The sequence below is a fragment of the Mesoplodon densirostris genome, chromosome X (genome assembly GCF_025265405.1).
Source record: "Mesoplodon densirostris isolate mMesDen1 chromosome X, mMesDen1 primary haplotype, whole genome shotgun sequence".
NCBI classification, from domain to species: domain Eukaryota; kingdom Metazoa; phylum Chordata; class Mammalia; order Artiodactyla; family Ziphiidae; genus Mesoplodon; species Mesoplodon densirostris.
Window position 1 is genome coordinate 130,357,994 of NC_082681.1, and position 14,813 is coordinate 130,372,806.

General features: G+C 42.1%; 1 long non-coding RNA gene across 3 annotated transcripts in view; it reads right to left on the reverse strand.

The window, feature by feature from the left end:
• LOC132481836 (uncharacterized) overlaps positions 1 to 14,813 on the reverse strand; it is a 174,673-nt gene that overhangs the window by 138,304 nt on the left and 21,556 nt on the right. For 2 of the 3 annotated variants that reach the window (XR_009530841.1, XR_009530840.1), the window contains exon 3: positions 13,071 to 13,224. The exons of the other annotated variant lie outside the window; for it this stretch is intronic. This is a non-coding gene — a long non-coding RNA (uncharacterized LOC132481836). The remainder of the gene's footprint in view (positions 1 to 13,070; positions 13,225 to 14,813) is intronic. 3 annotated transcript variants of the gene reach the window in all.

A 14,813-nucleotide genomic window follows, 5' to 3' on the forward strand; every position in this document is an offset into this window, starting at 1 on the left:
ATAGAGAACAGGCTTGTGGTTGCCAAGGGGGAGGGGGGGGTTCAGGGAGGGACGGATTGGGAGTTTGGGGTTAGCAGATGAAAACTAGTATGTATAGAATGGAAAAACAACAACGTCCTACTGCAGAGTACAGGGAACTATAGTCAACATCCTGTGATAAACCATAATGGAAAAGAATATAAAAAAGTATATATATGTATAACTGACTCACTTTGCTGTACAGCAGAAATAAACACAACATTGTAAATCAAGTATACTTCATTAATTAATTAATTAATTTGCAGCAATTGCATCTGTAGCCCAATTGGTCGCTAGGCCAACTGACCCATATTTGTGCTGAACTGACTCATCTCCCGTTCGCCTCACTCCTCCCCAGCTCACACGTCATAGTTTGTTCCTGCTCACACATAGTTATCGGTATAAAGTGCCAATAGTTTTCCTGGTCACCGTTTGTACCTGACAATTACTAAATTGGATTTAAAGTAGCTTTTCCATTTTAAACAGAATAATAAAGGGGGACGAGCCCTATAACATATTAAAACACATTATAAGGACTTCCCTGGTGGCGCAGTGGTTGAGAATCTGCCTGCCAACGCAGGGGACACGGGTTCGAGCCCTGGTCTGGGAAGATCCCACATGCCGCGGAGCAACTAAGCCCGTGTGCCACAACTACTGAGCCTGCACTTTAGAGCCCACGAGCCACAACTACTGAGCCCTCGTGCCACAACTACTGAAGCCCACGCGCCTAGAGCCCATGCCCTACAACAGAGAAGCCACCGCAATAAGAAGCCCGCGCACCGCAACGAAGAGTAGCCCCCACTCTCTGCAACTAGAGAAAGCCCCCGTGCAGCAACAAAGACCCAATGCAGCCAAAAATAAATCATAAAATTAAAAAAAATAAAACCCATTATAAAACCATTACACCTTAAATAGGGCTTAGCATGGAAATACAAAAAGATCATTGAGTCAGAATAGAAAGCCTAGAAATAGACCCAAATACATCCAAGAATTTCAGTATCTGTTAAAACTGACATCTCAAGTCAATGAAAAAAAGATAGATTCATCGATATATTGGGCATGGTATCAGATTAAAAACTGGGGGAAAAAATACAAAAAGTTCTATAATTCACCCATCATATAAGGATAAATATCAGATAAATAAATGAAATATATATACTTTTATGTTTATATACATATATATATATATATATATATATATACACACACACACTAGAAGAAAACACATGGCAATTGGTGATGTCTCAGAGTGTCAAAGACTTTTCAAAGCATCTATCGATATGATCATGTAATTGTTCTTCTTTAGCCTGTTGATGTGATGGATTACATTAGTTGATTTTCAAATGTTGAACCAGACTTGCATACCTGGGATAAATCCCACTTGGTTGTTGTGTGGTATATAATTCAATTTATATATTGTTGAATTAGATTTACTAATATTTTGTTAAGGATTTTTGCATCTATGTTCATGAGAGTACTGGTCTATAGTTTTCTTCTAATGTCTTTGTCTGGGTTTGCTGTTAGAGTAGCCTCATATGTTTGATTTTTGTAACATTTCCTTTTCTCTTCTACTAGCTTAGAAGTTAAAGCCTTGAAAATGTATCACCTACACTTAACACAGTATAAAACTGATCAATATTTTAACTCTTTTCCAACAAACTGAAAGACCTTAGAACACTTAACTATAATAATTCCTTCCCACCTGACCCACTACTTTTCTGAAGAATTTTAGATAACATTTTCATACTGTTATTTATAAAGATAACATTCATTTACATTTCCATATGCTTTTATAAATGTACATGATCACCATTTGTTTTGCATCTCAAATGTTTATTCTGAATTTATTTTCCTTCATCCTAAAATAAATCCCTTAGAAACTCCTATAATTTACCCTTGTTCCTGAAGTATAGTTTTGCTAAGAATACAATGATTGGTTGAGGGCTATTTTCTGCCCACGTTTAAAAGATATTCCCCATTATTTGGCTCATCTCTTTGAAGATGAAAACGTTTTTTCTCCATGGCTGCAGTTTTATAACTACATGTTTAGGAGATTTCTTTTTATTTACCATTCTTGGTATACATGGTGTTTCTTCCATCTGTGAATTCATAATTTTCATCAGTTCTGGCAAATCTCAGTCATTATTTCTTTAAATATCTCCTCACCCTCACTGTAGCTGTTCTCTCTTTATGGAACTCTGATTAGATCTATATTAGCCCTTCTCTCTTCCATGTCTCTTCACTCTTGTATTTTCCAGTCCTTTATTATTCACTGCTTCATTCTGGGTAATTTCTTCAAATTTTTATTCAATTTCACTAAATCTTTCTTCATCTATGTCTAATCTGCTGTTTAAACATACATAGTTTAATCACTTTTATTGTGAAATACCACACATGTACAGAAAAGTGTGTGTCTTAGTCCATTTGGGTTGCTACAACAAAAATACCATACATGTACAGAAAAGTGTGTGTCTTAGTCCATTTGGGTTGCTACAACAAAAATACCATAGACCAGGTGCCTCATACACAACAGAAAAGTATTTCTCACAGTTCTGGAGGCTGGGAAATCCAAGATCAAGGGGCTGGCAGATTAAGTGTCTGGTGAGAGCCCACTTCCTAGTTCACAGATGGCTGTTTTTTTGCTGTGTCCTCACATGGCAGAAGGGGCAAGGGGGCTCTCTGGAGTCTTTTTTTTTTTATAAGGGCACTAATCCCATTCATGAGGGCTCTGCCCTCATGACCAAATCACCTCCCCAAAGGTCATACCCTTTAATACCTTCACATTGTGCACTAGATTTCAATATACGAATTTTGAGGGAACACTAACATTCAGTCTATAGCAGTGTGTAAAACACAAAATTCAGCAAATTACATAACCATAAGTCAAACATCTGTGTAACTCCCACCCAGGTCAAGAATTAAGACATTGTGAGCACTCCAGAAATCTCCACATATGACTACTCAATCACACTGCTGCTCCTTCCGCACTACAGGATATACTTTCCTGCCATATCCTGCAACCTCTTCCCCACTTTTATCGTTTTACTACCTATGCAGGCACATAACCAGAGTTTCTAATTACAAGGATTTTTTTTTTTCATTTCCAAAAGTTCAATTTGGCTCTTTTGAAAATCTGCCTGGATATTTGTCATTGTTTCCTGCTCCTTGCTCATTGTTATTCTGTCTGCAAACATTTCACAGACATATAGTCATTGCATAGTCTTTATCTGATAATCCTAATGTCTTAAGTCCTGATAGTCAACATCTTCTAGTTGTTTTTGCTGATTCACTTGTACTGGCTTGTTTCCTCATTTTTTTAGTAAGTTTTTTATGGTGAGCTCATATTTATTGTTGTTTCCTCTAGCAAAGATTTGTGTTGACTTCTGATGGACTCCAGGAGCTACCTATCTGGAACTACTTTAATGTATCCACATTCAGGACTAGTATAAATCTGAACATCAGAACGTAAGTGATATCAGGTCTGTGGCTGCAGGTTAACAAAGGAAGACCTTGTTATAGCCATCATCATCATTATTCTTCTTAATATCTTCATGATGTTATTCTTCACCCAGAGCCCCCTCCCAGGGTCCTGGCTCAGTGCAGGAGTTTCAGGGCCAGCAGCCCCATTTTCCAGAAGCCCTAGATTAAGTACCCAATTTTCTCCCCCCATTCAACCCTGCCTGCCATAATAGTAGCATTTGTGCCCAGGGCAACTCTAAAATTTCTGTTTGCTTCCTGCCCACTTTCCTGGTCTGATCATGCTTGTTGTTTTTATTATTATTATCACCATTTTTCCTTTATAATTTTCCTTCCCTTTATTGGATACTCAGAAAAAAATATGTTGTTAATTTCTCCAGAATCTGGATGTGTTATATCATCAGAGCTTTGTAGAGCTTCTAGTACCCTAGAAAGTAAATTTCCCATGTTGAAAATAACTTTTCACAAGTGAAAAGGTAATAAAAGAGACGCAAATTAAATGTGCATTGAGATACCATTTCTCTTGTATTAATTCAGCAAATATAAGTTTAACAGACTGTTGGTGACAATTTGGGAAATGAGTATTCCTGTACATTGCTGATGGGAGTAGAAAACTGGTACCACTTTTAGGGAGAGCAATCTAGCCATTTCTGTCATAGTTACAAATACATATACCTTTTGACCCAGAAATTCTACTTTCAGGAATTTATTCTACACATAATAGTGCATGTGAAGCTTATTCATTGCACCATTACTTGTAATAACCTAACATTTGAAAGAACTTATATGCCTATTAAGAGGGAACTATTTCGATAAATTACGTACATCCATACAATAGAATATTGTTATTTTTACAAATGAAAATATTTTAATACACTTATATGAGGCAATATCCAAGATACATGTTCAGTGGAAAGTGTAAGGTGTAGAACTGTGTACATCTTATGCTTTTTTTTTTAAGAAAAGTACATATTCACATGTTTGTTTGTAGAGCCATAAAATATTATTGGAAGGGTACATAAACCATTCTGTCAGTGTTGGCTGCCTCCAGGTTGGGGACCCAGGTAGCTAGAGAAGGAAGGTAAGAGGGAGACTTATCATTGTAAACCCTTTTGTACTTTTTGCATCTTAAACCGTGTGAACATATTATCAATTTTTAAAAGGGTTTGTCTTCTTGTGGTTGGCCTTACACGGAAGTGCCAAAGAGGTTTTTTTTTTTTTTCTCGGTTTTGCCTAAGGCTGTTCTCAGCCCAGGCAGAGAAGGAGGGCGGAAAAATCTGGAAGCCAGGTTGTCCAAGAAAGACTGGGTGAGCCAGTGCTGATTCATCGTCCTTGAAATCTGCCTCCTGACCTCATCAGGTAACTAGTAACAAACCCCCCGGCTCTTTCTTTTATTGCTTTTCCCCCAGAAATTTGGAATGTCACAGATGGTTGTGTTTTGACAGGAATTTAATGCACACTCAAATGTACAAAATTCCAGAATCTAAGTCTTTAAAAGCAGCAAGTCCTTCTCTTTCTCTTGCTTAGGGCCTGTGTTTTACGTTCGGTGCTCCTGACGGACAGCTTGGACTTGTGATGTACTACCAGATCATCTTTAAGGACATCTCACTGCAGGAGTTCCATTTCTTGGTCCCAAAACTTGGGAAGGGAAAGGAAATAATTAGGTTTCTTAAGTGAGTACCATCACACAGTAGGCCCGGCTTTGGAAATCAAAATGAGAACTAGAAAATTCAAAATTAAAACTATAAAGTTCGGGCCTCCCTGGTGGCGCAAGTGGTTGAGAGTCCGCCTGCCGATGCAGGGGATACGGGTTCGTGCCCCGGTCTGGGAGGATCCCATATGCCGCGGAGCGGCTGGGCCCGTGAGCCATGGCCGCTGAGCCTGCGCGTCCGGAGCCTGCGCGTCCGGAGCCTGTGCTCCGCAACGGGGGAGGCCACAACAGTGAGAGGCCCGCATACCGCAAAAAAAAAAAAAAAAAAAAAAAACTATAAAGTTCAAACTGCAAACCAGAAGGTTCAAAATACAAACTGAAACTCCACCGTAGGAAAATATCCAAATTCCACCATTCTATTGGACAATTTTGTTTCCTCCAAAATGGCAAAAATACAAATTCCGCAGAAAAACTTCATCTTTTTTTTTCCTTGTTTTTACTTTGTTTTCTGTCATAGTCTGAAATGTTTCAGGTATACAAAAAAATAGAGAGGATATTCTAAAGAACATCCATGTACCTACTAGAAAACTTTGGTAAATCTTAAATGTTTGCCATATTTGCTTCAGATAATTCTTTTTTTTTTAATAATTATTTGTTTGTTTGTTTGTTTATGGCTGTGTTGGGTCTTCGTTTCTGTGTGAGGGCTTTCTCTAGTTGTGGCAAGCGGGGGCCACTCTTCATTGCGGTGCGCGGGCCTCTCACTATCGTGGCCTCTCTTGTTGCGGAGCACAGGCTCCAGACGCGCAGGCTCAGTAGTTGTGGCTCATGGGCCCAGTTGCTCCGTGGCATGTGGGATCCTCCCAGACCAGGGATCGAACCCGTGGCCCCTGCATTGGCAGGCAGACTCTCAACCACTGCACCACCAAGGAAGCCCCTTCAGATAATTCTTAAAAAACAAATAATTTTGGACGTGATTCAAGGCTCCTGTGTCCCTCTTCCCTTATCCCACCTGCTTCTCCCCCTCTCAAGAAGTAACTGCCAATGAATTTGGTGTTTCTCATTCCCATGCATGCCTTATGCTTTTCCAGCATGGGTAGGTATTCATAAACAATATAAAAAGCTGTTTTTCAAGCTTGAAACAGTACATACATGACATTCTGGATCTGCCATTCAACAATTTCCTTTTTGCATTCAGCTTTTCTGTTGAAGGACATATGGGTTATTTCCAGTTTTTTCCCTTTACCAGAATTGCCGCAATAGAAATTTTGTACCTTTCTCTCTTTTCACATGCGAGGCTCTTTCTCTGAACTAGGAAACAATTGACGGGAAATAGGATACGCCTCTCCTCATCATTTCTAGATAACAAACTACTCTCAAATGTGGTCATACCACTTCACCCTCTTTGAAAGAGCCCTCAAGTTTTCTAGGTATGCTTCCTAGCTTCACAGAACCGCAGGAGAAAAGACAGTTTGGATCCAAGTACTAATTTGGCAAATGAGTCTGTAGCAGATGCCATCGGCACCCTACCCGTATCCCCTCACTCTTAGCACTTCGATGAATACCAGCCAACTCCCAACTGCCAGGACCTGCATTACTTTTTGCCTGAGAATGTTCTCTGGCTGCCAGACATAATATTGCTGTTGGGACAGCAAGAGCAATTAGGACAAACTGGGGAATTTACCTCCCTCGGAGCTGCCTCAACCAATGACTGATGGGACTTGGTGTATCAATACCTCAAGTGGGACAACTCTGAGGCACGTGTTTTATCCCGATTTTTGGAGTGCCCAGCACGATTAAGCCACAGTTGCCCACAGGGATGATCTGCTTGATATCAAACCTGATATTCAACAATTCTCTGTCTTACTTCCCTTCTCTCCCTCTCCCACCACAGTGTCCTGAGACCACCTCCCAAATAAACTACTGATGCTCAAACCCTGGGCTCAGAGTCTGTTTCTGGGGGAACCCAGCTGGATTCCAACTAGCTCTCACATGAGTGCATTCAGATGCTAGTAATGCTCATAGGTTTGGGGGAAAATGTCACTGGTTGTAGAATTTGCCCATAAGCCCACCACAAAAAAAGATGAAGAAAGAGTTTACTTGTTAATCAGAGAGAAGATACAATAAAGACTTTGCAGCTTGGTTCTTGGAGATTAGACAATTCCACAGATGAAGTGTTCAGAGCTGCTACACCCAGAGGCTTTCCTTTAAAAGCCACACCTTTTATTTCCATTCTAAGTATCTTCCAGGGCAAAAGGGTAGGGATTTGTGTACAAAAATCATCTTACTTGCCTGAGTTTGAAGAAGACGTCTTTTTAGAGCCCAGGTTTTGTGTAGCTTTTTGTGGCATTTTCCTCTTTGTTGTTCTATTCTCCAAAATTGCACAAACAGCAGCTCCATGCACGAACATTCGGCAGCAGTTTTATAATGTCTTCAAACACTGCACCTTGATCTTCATTTGGGGGAATATCAAAACTGATGATTTTTCTAAACCTTTATCTTTGGCAAATTTTAAATAAAGGAGCATTTGTTACAATGGGCTGTGCAGAGATGATGCATAGTGTTGGGTTTTTGGTTTTTAGGTTTTTTTAGCTACAAATTGTGAAATGAGGTAAATCACGTAGTCGTGTGAAGGCCAAGGCTAGTGCTGTACACTGAATGTTTGTGTCCCCCCAAAATTCATATGCTGAAATCCTAATTCCCACTGTGATGGTATCTGGAGTCTTTGGGAGGTGATTAGATAATGAGGGTGGAGCCCTCATGAATGGGATTAGTGCCTAAAAGAGACCCCCAGGGAGCTCTCTCACTCCTTCCAGCCACGTCAGGTGACAGCAAAAAGACAGCCATCTATGAACTAGGAAGTGGGCTCTCACCAGTCATGGAATCTGCCACCACCTTGATCTTGCACTTCTCAGTCTCCAGAACTTTGAGAGATATATTTCTGTTGTTTAAGCCACCCAGTCTTTGGTATTTTTATTATAGGAGCCCAAGCTACGATAGCTAAATTTTGCCAGCCTGGGAAGGTCAATAGGACCAAAACATAAGACCTTTGATCCATCACTACTACAAAGTGAACTGTATCCCCACTCCTGCCCCAAATTCATATGTTGAAGCTCTCACCCCTGATGTGACTTTATTTGGACACGGAGCCTGTGAGGAGGTAATTAAAGTTAAATGAGGTCATAAGAGTGGGGCCCTAATCCACTAGGATTAGTGGCCTTAAAAGAAGAGGAAGAGATCTCTCTCCCCCCCCCCACCCACATGCACAAAGAAGAGGTCATGTGAGCATACAGCAAGAAGATGGCTACCTACAAGCCAAGAGAAGGTCTCAGAATGAAACCTACCTAGGTGGCACCTTGATATCAGACTTCCAGCCTCCAGAACTATGAGAAATAAATGTCTGTTGTTGAAGCCCCCTGGTCTACAGTATTTTGTTATGGTAGTCCTTGCAAACTAAGACAATCCTGGAGTATGAACCACCCTATACTGAGTAAGAGACAACCAAAAGTTCACGTCCCACTTTTCATATTGATGGAAACAGCTTTAGGCTGCAGGCAGAACTGCGTGTCTCACTGTAGTTCTGGATTAACTGACTTGTGAAGACCTGTCTTCAAATTCAAGGGCTTGTTTCCACGGTTAGTGTTCTTTCACTGCATTCATTAAAACGCATCCACGTTGACAGGTATTAGAAAGTTCATACTTAAATGCTCACTTTCTAAAGTGAGTGTGAATTGAGTATTGTATACCTGGCTTTGTAGACCCAGCTCAGAGTTCCAACTTGGCCACTTTTTTTTTCGTATGTGTGATAGGAAAGTTACTTCTCTAAATTTAGCATCCTCATGTGTAAAGTAAGGATAATCATAGTACCTATGTCCTTGAGTTGTTGGGACAGTAAATGATGTTCCCATAGAATTCTGTACTTTACCCCTCTAGAAAGGGCAAGAGACTGCTGTAATTTGTGAATCTTATAACCAAAAGCAAAGAGGCAAAGTTGAGCCTTGAAAGAATTTTTTTTCTAACTCCCTTAACTCACATTAATGTAAAAAAAAATAACTAAATAAACTGTGGAATATACAAGTATAAAAAATAAAAATGAATCATTCTGGGGCTTCCCTGGTGGCGCAGTGGTTGAGAGTCCGCCTGCCGATGCAGGGGACATGGGTTTGTGCCCCGGTCCGGGAAGATCCCACATGCCGTGGAGCGGCTGGGCCCGTGAGCCGTGGCCGCTGAGCCTGCGCGTCCGGAGCCTGTGCTCCTCAACGGGAGAGGCCACAACAGTGAGAGGCCCACGTACCGCAAAAAAAAAAAGAAAAAAAAAAAAAAGAATCATTCTCCTATCACCTAGAGGGAAGCACCAGTCATCACTTATCTCTGCATATGCTGTGCTCCCCAAGTTTTACACAAAAATTGTCTTGGAAACATGTTTGTTTATGTGACTAACTGCCAATACTTCTAAGGAAGGTACATGATTTATTTAACCAATTTAGCCAATTTCCTAGGCCTTTGGATTTGTCTTTTCCCAATGTTCAATGCTTCAGTGGCATTCTTTGATGATATGCCTTTATGAATGTACATCTCATTATGAATGTACATCTCATATGAATGTATGAATGTTTCCTCGGCCTGAATTCCTAGAGGAGTAATCACTCATTTAAACAAAACAATAAGAACACTTTTAAAACTCCTAATACCTGTGCCAAATGGTCCTCCTGAAAGGTTGTCCCAGTTTGCACAGTGATTCATGGTGCAACGGGGTGTTTGAAGACATGAAATATTTTATCACATGACAAGAGTTACCACAGATGCCCTGAGAGAACGGAGGCCTGCAGGCCTGATCACACATCCCAGCCTTATTTTCAGTTTGGTTTAGATTTTCATTTCAGCAGTGTTATTTACAACAGGCAAGACATGGAAGCAACCTAAATGCCCATCAACAGATGAATGGATGAAGAAGATGTGATGTGTGTGTGTGTGTGTGTGTGTGTATATAATGGAATACTACTCAGCCATAAAAAAGAATGAAATAATGCCATTTACAGCAACATGGATGAACCTAGAGATTATCACACTAAGTGAAGTAAGTCAGACAAAGAAAGACAAATATCATATGATATAGCTTATATATGGAATCGAAAAGAAAAAGATACAAATAAACTTATTTCCAAAACAGAAAGAGACTCACAGACACAGAAAACAAACTTATGGTTACCAAAGGGGAAAGTGGGGGAGGGGGAGGGACAAACTAGGAGACTGGGATTAACAGATACACACTACTATATATAAAATAGATAGGGAATCCTCTGGCGGTCCAGTGGTTAGGGCTCTGCACTCTCACTGCCGAGGGCCTGGGTTCAGTCCCCGGTCAGGGAATTAAAAATCCCACAAGCCACATGGTGCAGTCAAAACATAAAATAGGGCTTCCCTGGTGGCGCAGTGGTTGAGAGTCCGCCTGCCGATGCAGGGGATACGGGTTCATGCCCCGGTCTGGGAGGATCCCACATGCCGCGGAGCGGCTGGGCCCGTGAGCCATGGCCGCTGAGCCTGCGCATACGGAGCCTGTGCTCTGCAACGGGAGTGGCCACAACAGTGAGAGGCCCGCATACCGCAAAAAAAAAAAAAAAAAAAAACATAAAATAACTTTAACAAAATAAAATAAACTTTCAATTTAAAATAAAATAAAACAGACAAACAAGGACCTACTGTATAGACAGGGAACTATACTCGGTATTTTGTAATAACCTATAAGGGAAAAGTTATATATATAACTGAATTGCTGTGCTGTAGACCTGAAACTAACACGATATTGTAAATCAACTATACTTCAAGTTTTTAAATATTTTTAAAAATAAATTTGCACTTCAACACACTTAGAAATTCCAATATGTCTTGGTTCTGTGGAGGCTAACAGACAAAACGAGAAGGCTAAGTAACGAATACCAAGCTTTGCCCTGCAATTATTTTTAAAATCAGTGATGACTGCTAGGTTCTAGAGGGCACAAGGCACCCTGATTTGTCTCTTCCTCTTGAGGACCTGCCCCCCAGCCAGCTGGTGTGTCTTCTATCCTGGCTTCAATGAATGAACCCCCCCCCCATAGCACTCCTGGGTCGCGCTGGTTGTGAGACAGGGTCCAAGGTGCTGAATTAATCCTCAAGAAGATATTCATGGATAACAAGGCACTTTCTTTCATTCGACACTTCACAGCCACCTATTCTGTGCCAAAGAACTCTGCAAGGAACAAAGGTGCAAAGCGCAGAGACCTTCGCAATGAAGATAACTGTTACATTGCTTGAAAATGAGGACTTGCAATGTTTAACTCAAAAACTGTCGTATCACAAAGGAAGAAATACGGATGGCAAAAGAAAAAAAAAGGGCAAAAGGCTGAGTGTTTCTGACACTAAAGCTTTGGCTGCTCGAGTGCGAACGTTTCACAGTATCTGACAAGAGGGCCTGCCTGCAGTTGCCTGGGCAGCAGAAGCCCTTCAGTTTCCTGCAAGAGGATGGATGTGTCGTCTGCTTTCCTGCGGCCATCTCCAGCGCCCCTCCCCGGCACCCCAGTCTCCTGCAGCTCACTCGCCCTCGGGGTCTCGGCCAGGACACTTCTGATAATCCTGCACTTCTGTCCTTTGCACAGACTGGCTGCCACATCCGTGTCTATTCCCACCCCTTCGCCATTCTCTGCCACCAGCCTTTCACACTACTTCTGCTTGCCTGCGCTGAGCCACATTTTTCTCTTCTTCTAACCCATAAAAGTACCTAGAGAAAAATCCAGAGAGAAGATATGAGCTGCTGTGTTTCAGGAAGACCTCAAATAGAGATGATAGTTGTTGCATATGTAAATCTTAAAGGGGCTTCAAAAAAAGAAATCCCAGACATGTTATCCTACATGATGACCTTAGTTTTCAGCTCAGGTGCATGTGACGTGAAGATTCCTTGCCACTGATTTTGAGGCCATACTTGCTTGAGGCCATTCTCAGCTCCAGAGAGGCTAGAGGTCATGAGCCTGAGGCTTTGGCCGTGTTCTCTCCCTGTCCCTCCAGAAGCCGCTTCTTGGAGCAACTGACTGCTTTCATTTCCCTGGAGGAGGGGGAATTGTCCGGTCCCTAACTTGATGATTTTTCTTTGTTTTCTACAAATTATAAAATGCCTCTCCAATCTGCTCCTTCCCATATTTCTCTTCTCGCCCCCGACCAGCACATATACTTGGATTTTCTACCGAATAAGTTGACTGAAATGAAAGGATCCATTTATTCATATTGTTAACGTCAGGAAAAGAAAATAACTGCTTCTACATTATGCTAGAAACCACCAGCAAAATCGCGTGATCTACGCTGGGGTTTACCGGTCCCAGCACCGCTGACATTTTGAGCTGGACGATTCTTTGTTGGGGGAGACTGACCTGTACATTGAAAGATGTTTATTAGCAGAATCCTTGGCCTCTATCCACTACATACCACTGGTACCTCCCCAACAGTCATGACAGTTAAAAATTTCTCTACAGGGCTTCCCTGGCGCAGTGGTTGAGAGTCCACCTGCCAATGCAGGGGACACGGGTTCGTGCCCCGGTCCGGGAGGATCCCACATGCCGTGGAGCGGCTGGGCCCGTAAGCCATGGCCGCTGAGCCTGCGCGTCAGGAGCCTGTGCTCCGCAACGGGAGAGGCCACAGCAGTGAGGGGCCCGCGTACCGCAAAAACAAACAAACAAACAAACAAACAACGGAATGACAGGACAAATTAGAAATAGTACACAGAGGTGGATATCATCGCCTATCTGGGTGTTTGAACTCATAGGACCTATGTAGGTCCAGAGGAAAAAAGGAAGATTGATCAGTGAATTGGGCCGGGATAGGCTACATAGGTTGGCCATAGAGGTCAGCATGCTGGCACCAGGTAAAGACATTCAAGGGAATTAGATTAATGTTGACATACCAGGCTCCCTCAGGCTCCTGTCCAAAAGTGGATGGGGGACATTTTGGTACACATGGAGACAGCAGTGAGGAGGCCACTGGAGTCGTCTGGATAAGGGACAATGGTGCCCTGGGCCAGAGTGCTCTCAGTATCCAGCATGTCCTAACGGGAGCACCTAAAAAAATCGGAACACACAGGTGAGCATGAGCTCTAGAATTACTTAGCCCTACAGTCACTTGGGGTAAGACACTTCATCTCTCTAAGGCGTGGGTCTAGGGCTTTATCAGAGTAAGGGGCTAACGTCATACTGTCTGCGGGCCTTTCTAAGCCTCCTCCCTCCCCTCCCCCCTCCCCCAAAAAGTTGTGGGTTCAAAAATAGGCCAGTGCAGGTGACTGAAGGACTAATCACTGCTTCTCATCCACAGTGTCTCATAGCAGAATGAGAAGAAGTGTGAATGCGAGGCAACCTCAACATACACTGGCAAGTCACCCCAGGTCCGAGCAGCTATAGCAGGAGAAAAGCCAACAGAGCACCTTCCTGCCTGCTTTGGAACCACAAGCGGGAGGCCGGTGTTCCTGAGGCCGATGAAGCTGTGAAAGAAGGTTCTGATCCTCTCTAACAGCCACGTCCAGAGCACGTGGGCCAACATACTCCCGGACACACTGACGGCTCACTGACACCAGACAAATTCTCTCCCTGGGTGATCAGCAGAACTCTTCAGCTGCATTCTGATGGGACAATGTCTGAATCCGTCTCTGTGGTTAGGAATTGCCCCGATCTCATTGGCTGAGACATGAGTCCCCTAAACCAATGATAGACGCCAGGGGATTGAGATTGGTTTCCTCTCATTGGAGCTCCACAGTGAAGGAAGCTTGGAGTGGAAGCACTGCTGCACACTGATAGCTCCTACCCGATGGAGTAAAGGTGGAATGGATACTGGGGGGCCCACCGCAATGCTCCCTATACAGTGTAGAGAAATGTCTAACATACAGAGTAAAAGAGAAGACTGTCATAAGAGATGGCACACTCAAGTATTTAGGGCTGACCCAGAAGATATATTTTATTTCTTTTTCAATCCAATTTTTTCAATTGAAGTATAGTTGATTTACAGCGTTGTGTTAATTTCTGCTGTACAGCAAAGTGATTTGGTTATACATATATATACTTTTAAAAAATATTCTTTTCCATTAGGGTTTGCTACAGAAGGTACATTTTAAATTTGAATCCAGTGTTCCTTCCACTGTACTAACTTGTGTGGCTCAAGCTGTGTACATGCAGTGAGTCTCCAAACGGAATCAATGTATGTACTATGAGCTCACAATACCCATCACCCTGATATCAACAGACACATGATTTATTTCACCTCCACAGACAGTACAAACACCACTATAATGTTAGCACCAAACCCAAACAAACGCCTCTGAGTTTGTCTGAGGCCACGCCTCTCCGGCAGAACCTCACTGGATTACAATTTTTTTTACTTACATGCTGATCTCATCCATTGCCTGTGAATGTCTCATACTTTTATAACCAGGGGGTGTTCTTATCATTGAATAAATCACAGTGTCCCATGAAGCCAACAGCAATTTTGAGACTATTTTATACTTCTATATTGTCTGTCCTATCGAAAAAGGATATTTGACACTTTAAAAAAGCCATCTTCTAAAACCCCCAAGTCTCCTAATTATTTAACGATTTGACTATGTAAGAATAAAACATGCACGAAATCTGCTTTTTCAGATAACTGCAGAACTGACAAGGCT